We start from the raw sequence: 9,084 nt of genomic DNA, 5'->3' as shown, positions 1-9,084 counted from the left end.
TGGAAGCGTCTGCTGGTTGGCGTCCGGCATAGCAGAAGTTACAATATATATATATATATATATATATATATATATATATATATATATATATATATATATATATATATATATATATATATATATATATATATATATATATATATATATATAGATACTTTACTGTCCGTATTTGTGCGTGTAAATAATATATATATTGTCAAGACGTTTATTAACGGGCACTCAGCGACGGCGCACGGCAGCGACAGTCAAAGCGAGGCCGACTCTCTGCACGAGGGGCGTGCTCTCTGAGAAGAGAACGACCCACTGGAAGGTGCTCGACAGGACGACCCATTACTGAGTAGGAATGCTTCGCTACAATTTCCCCGGCTACGAAAAGGGAGCCGCCTGGCGACCTAGCAACTTGTCACTATGAGCGGGTCATGGTAGGGCTTCAGGCGCGCCACGTTGACAATGTCGCGCCCTCGACGGCGCATGTCCAAAGATGGGTCGGTGGGTTCGATGAGGTAGTTCACCGGGGATGTGCGTTCGACGACACGGTAGGGGCCTTCGTATTTGGGCAGTAGTTTGGAAGAGAGGCCAGGTGCAGTGGTAGGGACCGAGAGCCATACGAGCGCCCCAGGAAGGAACGTGGACGCAGAACTGGTGGTGTCACCGCGAATACTTTTCTGCCGCTCTTGGCTATTCGTAGTAAAGGTCTTGGAGAGCTCGCGACACTCCTCAGCAAGTCTGGCTGTGGCAGAAATAGGCGCACATTCAGATCGATCCGGCTTGTAGGGAAGGATTGTGTCAATGGTGTGCGACGGGTGCCTGCCATACAATAAGAAAAATGGTGAGAAACCAGTAGTGCTCTGAGGAGCGGTATTGTAGGCGTACGTGACGAAGGGCAGAATGACATCCCAATTCGTGTGGTCGGCGGCGACGTACATCGAGAGCATGTCGCCTAGCGTGCGGTTGAAGCGTTCGGTGAGGCCATTCGTCTGCGGGTGGTAAGCAGTAGTTTTGCGGTGAACAACGTTGCACTCTTTGAGAATGGCTTCGACGACTTCCGACAAGAAGACACGGCCTCGATCACTGAGCAGCTCCTGGGGTGGACCGTGACGCAGCATGAATCGGTGGAGCAGGAAGGAGGCCACATCGCTCGCTGTAGCCGCAGGGAGGGCAGCAGTTTCAGCGTATCGCGTGAGGTGGTCTACAGCGACGATGGCCCAGCGGTTACCAGCGGACGTCAGGGGAAGTGGCCCATATAAATCGATGCCAACGCGCCCAAACGGTCGGTCAGGGCAAGGTAGAGGTTGCAGACCTGCTGGCGACAGGTGCGTTGAAGTTTTGCGGCGCTGACAATCGATGCAGGAGCGAACGAACTTCTCCACGTAGCGGTACATCCCTCGCCAAAAGTAACGTTGGCGAATGCGGTGGTAGGTTTTCGATACCCCAGGGTGTGCACACTGCGGATCAGAGTGGAACGACTCGCATATGTCATAACGCAGACTGCGGGGTATTACTAGTAGCCACTGGCGGCCGTCGCCGTTGTAATTGCGTCGGTGGAGCAGGCCGTCGCGAACGGCGAAATGGTGGGCTTGACGACGCAAAAAGCGAGTGGATGGTGTGGCCGATGGATCAGTCAGCAAGTCTATCAGTGAGGCAATCCATTGATCCTTGCGCTGCTCGGTAGCGATGGTGTGAATATCGATGGAAGAAACGACAAAGTGAGACGCTGAGTTGTGGGCATTGTCGTCAGGCAAGGGAGAGCGCGACAGGGCGTCGGCGTCAGCATGCTGACGTCCGTTGCGGTACAGCACGCGGATGTCGTAGTCTTGCAGGCGAAGTGCCCAACGGGCAAGACGGCCTGACGGATCCTTCAATGACGACAACCAGCACAGTGCATGATGGTCGGTCACGACATCAAACGGGCGACCATACAAATAAGGTCGGAACTTTGTAAGGGCCCAAATGATTGCCAGGCATTCTTTCTCCGTGACGGTGTAGTTGGTCTCGGCTTTAGTAAGCGTACGACTTGCATATGCGACAACATATTCCGGGAACCCAGGTTTGCGCTGCGCAAGGACAGCACCGAGGCCAACACCGCTGGCGTCCGTGTGTACCTCTGTAGGGGCCGTAGGGTCGTAGTGGCGTAGAATGGGAGGAGACGTCAACAAACGACGGAGCTTTGCGAAAGCGTCGTCGCACTCTGACGACCACGAATTGAGGGGCCCGTTACTTCCAAGGAGCTTCGTCAGCGGTGATATGATAGTCGCGAAGTTTCGGATGAAGCGCCGAAAGTAGGAGCATAGTCCTACGAAACTGCGCAGTTCTTTGACGGACGTAGGTTTGGGGAACTCTGTCACGGCCCGAAGCTTGGCTGGATCTGGGAGGATGCCGTCCTTGGACACCACGTATCCTAGTATAGTCAGCTGCCGTGCTGCAAATCGGCACTTCTTGAGATTCAGTTGTAGCCCGGCGTCGCTCAAGCGCGTCAAAACCTGCCGGAGGCGTTGAAGGTGTGTTGAGAAGTCCGGGGCGAAAACGACGACGTCGTCGAGGTAGCATAGGCACGTGTGCCATTTCAAGTTGCGCAGAACGGTATCCATCATGCGCTCAAAGGTCGCAGGCGCATTGCACAGCCCAAACGGCATGACGTTGAATTCGTACAAGCCGTCGGGTGTGACAAACGCTGTCTTCGGTCGAGCGTCATCAGCCATGGGGACTTGCCAGTACCCTGAGCGCAAATCGAGCGATGAAAAGAACTCTGCTCCCTGCAGGCTGTCAATGGCATCGTCTATTCGAGGTAGGGGATAGACGTCCTTACGGGTGATCTTATTGAGTCGTCGGTAGTCCACACAGAACCGCACAGAGCCGTCCTTCTTCGCAACGAGAACGACAGGAGACGCCCACGGGCTGTTTGAGGGTCGAATAACATCGCGGCGAAGCATGTCTTCGACTTGCTCGGTAATTACACGACGCTCTGTTGGCGACACGCGATATGGACGTTGCCGCAGTGGTGGTTGGGCGCCAGTGTCGATGCGATGCGTGACAGCAGACGTACGGCCGAGAGAAGTTTGCGCTACATCGAACGAAGAACGAAATTCTTCCAACAGGCATAGAAGCTGGGAACGCTCGACCGACGTAAGGTGTTCAGCAATCGAGGAACCAAATAAATCAGCGGGTGACGAATCAGATGTGGAAACAGCACTGAGCGAATGGGAGTTGGCGCAGTGCGTGTCACCCGGTGCGTCCATAACTTGTGCGTCTTCGAGGGCTTCAGCTCCGCCGAGACATTCCCCTCGCACCAACCTAACAATGTACGGGAATGGGTTCGTAACAAAAATGTCGGTGTCGCCCTGAATGACTTGCACGGTCGCAAATGGCACCAACAAGCCTTTTCTAGTGAAGACGCGGTCAGATGGAGAGAGGAGTGCAACGGCGTCGGTGAGTCCAGTGCAGCAGACTGACACAGCCGTTGACGAGTTTGCAGGAATTGTGGTGTCGTCTTTGACGAGTACCTTGGTCGCAGCCGGTGTACTGTCCGCCGGCGCCAAATCTGCGAATGGTGAGAGCTCTATTTCGGCTGGTGCGCAACGAATTACGGCGTCGTGACGGGCGAGAAAATCCCATCCCAGGATGACGTCGTGAGAGCATGAGGAAATTATGATGAATTCGACGGCGTACAGAGCGTCCTGAATCACGACACGGGCTGTGCACACCGCTGTCGGGTGAATACTGTGAGCGCTGGCTGTACGGAGGGAGAGCCCGGAAAGTGGCGTCGTCACCTTTCGTAGTAGTCGGCTAAATTTAGCGTCCATAACGGAAACGGCAGCTCCAGTATCTACAAGGGCCGATGTGCGCACACCATCTACAAACACGTCTACTACGTTTGATGGGCTTTGCTGAGGGCTTTGGCTGTTCGATAGCGTCGCAGCCCTTGCCTCTTGGACTGCGACGACTAGTTTTCCTGGTCTCGTGCGACCGGACGAGGCCGCATCGGTGACAGTGAGCGGCGTCGTGGGGACGGTGAACGACGGGTAGATGGACCTGGGCGTGACGTCGGTGACATAGGCGGCAGCGGGTCATAATACGGGCGGCTGGACTGGTTGGTGACGGCTGATCCGACTCGAGGCGGCTGCACGCGGTTGCAATAGCGGGCTACGTGGCCGGCGCAACCGCACGCAAAGCAGATCGGGCGGTTGTCGGCAGTGCGCCATCGGTTTGCCGAGCTAGGTCCCATCCACGTGGCAGGTCGCGAGGGACGGGGCGGCTGCTGATATGACGACTGCGTGGTGGGCTGCAGTCGGGGCGTAGGGATGATGTCGGCGTACGCAGCCGGCACACTCGCTTCGAAGGCCTGAGGCCTGGTGACGGCTCCAGCGTATGTTAGCGGGGGCACCACAGGGAGCGCTGGGGGCGGCCTGGCTGCAACTTGGGCGTAACTGAGCGGCGCAGACGCAGGAGGGGGCTGGCGGTATTCCGGCATAACCTCCGCGATTTCCTGCTCAATAGCCCGGCGTAGGGGAGGCAGCAGTGTGGTCGACGACTGTACAACATCCTGCGGGTGAGAGAAGGCCAGTAAGGAGAACTGGCGGGCAATTTCCTCCCGGACGAATGACTTGATTTCGGCGAGTAAGACGGAGTGGTCCGACACGGCCGACAAGCCAGCGAGATCGGCGTCGCGTGATGGAGGTCGACGCGTCATCAGCCGCTGCCGGCGTAGCTCCTCGTAACTTTGGCACAGCGTGATGACCTCTGCCACAGTGCGAGGGTTTTTGGCGAGTAGCATGGTGAAGGCATCGTCGTCGATGCCTTTCATGATGTTCCGGATCTTGTCGGCTTCAGACATGGTTGCGTTGGCTTTCTTGCACAAGTCGAGCACGTCTTCAATGTAGCTCGTGAAAGACTCGCAGGACTGCTGGGCTCGTTCACGTAACCGCTGTTCGGCTTGCAGCTTGCGAACGGCAGGGCGGCCAAAGACGTCGATGATGGCGGTCTTGAAAGCGGACCACGTAGCGAAATCGGATGCGTGGTTGTTATACCATAGACTTGCCACACCCGCGAGGTAGAAAACGAGGTTGCTCAGTTTGCCTGCCTCGTCCCATTTATTAGGGACGCTCACACGCTCGTAGATCGCGAGCCAGTCCTCGACGTCGGTGCCATCCGCGCCGGTGAAGATAGGAGGGTCGCGGATGCGGGGGACACCCGGACATGGCGTCGGTGCAAGAGGAGGCGTTTGCTGGGCGGCGTCTTGAGTCATGGTAGCAGGCACGGTACGGGATCGAAGCTCCAAGGGCATCGAATGCGGACCGCAGTTGTTTAAAGGGCACAGCACTCTCCACCAAATTGTCAAGACGTTTATTAACGGGCACTCAGCGACGGCGCACGGCAGCGACAGTCAAAGCGAGGCCGACTCTCTGCACGAGGGGCGTGCTCTCTGAGAAGAGAACGACCCACTGGAAGGTGCTCGACAGGACGACCCATTACTGAGTAGGAATGCTTCGCTACAATATATATATATATATATATATATATATATATATATATATATATATATATATATATATATATATATATATATATATATATATATATATATATATATGCACCACCGCCCCTCCTGGCTTCACTTTTGACACTTTACAGATAAAGCAATGAAATTATAATACAAAACGTTGTCAAAAAGAAGTTTTTCTAATGGCATCGATAGAAGATCAGGAAAAGTGCAATATAAGCTGTCCATTGAAAATGAGAACTGGCTGTAATGAATTTAGGCAGAATAACCGACGGGCTATATTTACATCTGCGCATTTTATTATACTTGAAATAAGCTCTGATGCATGAGGTTTGTGCCTCGGAGGTGAACACGCGCCTTCGGCTCGGCTTCCTGGCTCGCCTTCCTGGTATTTTAAGCCCTCAGAGGTCGCATAACCGATGCATCGTAACCGCGGAAGCATGCTGTTAAAACAATATAGCCTTTCGGCATTAAAGAAACAGTGCAAAACTGGCGGAACTCAGCCGTCACTAATATAAATGTTGCGATAGAGTCATTTGTACTCAGGTCACTCATGAAACAGTCGAGCGCATTGGAGATCATACAGAGATCAATGCTCTGGATATATCGTAGAGAGTGCCGGCAGAAGAATTGTAGGCTTTCGTCGCTGGTTCGTTAGTTATTCGTAGTCAGTGTTCGTATAGTCACTTATAGTGTAGCGCGGCTCGAAGCGCTGCTTGCAAACCGCATAGCAATCAGTTATTAATAATAATATCTGGGGTTTAACGTCCCAAAACCACCATATGATTATGAGAGACGCCGTAGTGGAGGGCTCCGGAAATTTCGACCACCTGGGGTTCTTTAACGTGCACCTAAATCTAAGTACACGGGCCTCAAACATTTTCGCCTCCACCGAAAATGCAGCCGCCGCGGCCGGAATTCGATCCCGCGACCTTCGGGTCAGCCGCATAGCAATCAGTGAGCAGCTAGATGCATGTGCGCAAAATCCGATTGTCACCTTCTTTGGGGGGTCGGCAGGCTCCAAGAACAGGGAATACCTCGGCGCAATTTTGGCACGCCTGCATATTCACTCATGCACCATGACGCGTAGCAGGCGTTGAGACACCGATTGAAGCTCAGTAATGCATTAAACGCGCTCAAAACGCGCAATTACACGCTTTCGTAGGCTGCGACGAGCGCGCGCCAAATGCAGACGCCCTCCACAGCTTCAGTACAAAGTGACTACAGCGCCGCCGCTACGGTCGCCCGTCGGAGCATCACCCGAGATGCGGCGCGGCCGCTTCGTTCGTTCCACTGCCCCCTTCTAGTACACTGTATCTATACACTATACCCTATTTACTTCAGCGTGCTTTCTTGCTCACCAGCGAGATGGCGCGAGGGGCGCGCTTTAAAGGTCGTCGCCCCGCTCGTAGCGTTGCGCGCGCGCGCGCGCGCCTTCGTGCACTCCGCTCTACAGGGCGTGGACACCTGCCTGCGCGCTGATCTCGCGGAGGGAGGAGGGGGGTGTATGTCTTGTGCTTTCACCGCGATGTCAGCGCTGAAGTTACAGAGCGTACGAAGGTCACTGCGCTCGCTGCAGCGGCCGCGTTTGCGAAACGAGCACGCTGTTCAAACAGAAATAAGTAACAACTGTGACACTTCATAGTTTGCGCTCGTCCTATGTGTATTCTTTTCGTGCGTTCTTCGCGCTTGAGTGACACGCTGGAAATTTCGAGCTGCTTTCCGTTCTTCGCGTTACATTCCAATTTGTTGCTATCGCATTCATTGCTTCGTCGTTGCGGCGAAACTGTGACCTTTTTTAGTAAAGTGATCACATCACGCCCTATCAAGAGTCGACCGCTGAGAGTGATTTACACTATTTTATTGCGAAGTCATCTTATTACGCATTTCAATTAGAAAGCTTTGTATTTATCTACTTTAGTATGATTACACTAATTATGTTCAGCATACTTTCAGACGACCGTGAACGAGTCAGCAAATGTCGATTGTAGGGATTAAAATATGTAGCAAAAAAAAAAGAACACTTCGCACAACCTACCAATGTTTCATATCACCGTCGCGCATCCCCTTTTGACTCAATCGTGCTCTCAACCTTTTTATTTCTTGTTTAAATTTTAAGTTCTTACGACGCGCTTACACAACGGCTGCTGAAAACTTGGATTTAATCAAGTATTGTTGCTTGTAACGACCATTTAATTTATTTGAATGCCATCACGCGTCGTTTGCCATGCACTTAAAACTCCAAACATAGGAATTGAACCAAAGGCTTGGCAACCGAACAAGCGCAGCACGCAGTATACATATATTGCGCTTTAACGCAGACACAGAAGCGGAAACCCGAACACTGAAGTTAGAGATCGAAAACGGGCCGGAAAGTCCTTTTGAGTGCACCACGGCCATAAACCAGTCGCGAAAAGAAATCGTCGCCATACATGCTGATGTGCACAGTGATGGTGGTGGTGGTGAAAAACTTTATTATAAAAGAGAGTGTATGAGCCCCTGAAAGGGCCCTACAGACTAGGTGACATCCTCAGTCCGGGACGTCATTGGACGACACCGCTGCTTCTGCTCGCGCAATAAGGGCTTGTTGGGCCCCCAGGTCAGAGCAGCTAAGCAGCGTCGCCTCCCAGTCCTCTCTCGTAGGGTTGGGGAGGGGGGGAATGGCTGTGTTCAGCTGGCAGGCCCATACCATGTGGTAGACATCGGCTGTCTCCCCACAGTGCTCGCACCTGCCAGTGACTGCTGGATCGAAGTATTGTAATATGGCCGGGCATAGTAATGTGTTCGTTTGAAGTCGGCGTAGGATTCTTTCTCCCGCATATCCAGACCCTTGGCGGGGGGTGGATACCGGCAATGCTGGAAGCGATAGTACTCTACAATTTCTTTGTACCTGAGCAGCGGCGGTTGTGGGTTCCAGTCCATAGGGTTCAAATGAGGTACCCGGGGAATGAGCGCTCGGGCAGCCGCGTCTGCGGCCGCGTTCCCTCGTAGTCCCTGATGGCCTGGGGTCCATACCAAGCGTTTTGGGGTGGGTTCGGCGAACCTTGTGCTGGCATGCAGAATTTCGTAGGCAAGGGGTGAAATTTCCCCTGCCAGGTAGCGGGTGCAGGCTTTGCGAGAATCAGTAATGATTACATTAGAAGTTTTGTGCGAGAGAGCTAACGCTATAGCGACCTCCTCCGCCTGTGTTGAGTTGCGGGCCTTAAAGGAAAGGCCATCCACCTGCGTTTCCTTGTGGAATACTGCTGCCGTATAGTACTCCCTCGCTCCCGGTCCGGCGACGTCCACGTAGTAAACCCCTGCGTTACTACCGTGCCGTGTTTCTAGCGCCCGAACGCGCGCTTCCCGTCTTCCCTGGTGCAACTTTGAGTCCATGTTTCTGGGTAGAGGCTCGACGAAAAGTTTGTGCCTCCAAAGCTCCGGTACCCTGAGCGTGTCCTCTATTTCATGGTCGTGTTGTATATATAGAGGCGAGCGAGAAGGCGCCGACCTGAAGGCGTCTGCGCAAGCCGAGTGTACTGGTTGACTAGATGGGCTTCCGTGAGCTCCTGGAGCGAGTTGATCACGCCAAGTGCGGTCAAACGCGC

This window comes from Rhipicephalus sanguineus, chromosome 3 (assembly GCF_013339695.2).
Source record: "Rhipicephalus sanguineus isolate Rsan-2018 chromosome 3, BIME_Rsan_1.4, whole genome shotgun sequence".
In the NCBI taxonomy this organism is placed as follows: domain Eukaryota; kingdom Metazoa; phylum Arthropoda; class Arachnida; order Ixodida; family Ixodidae; genus Rhipicephalus; species Rhipicephalus sanguineus.
The sequence above is the reverse complement of the archived record's forward strand: the minus strand, read 5'-3'. Positions refer to the sequence as shown.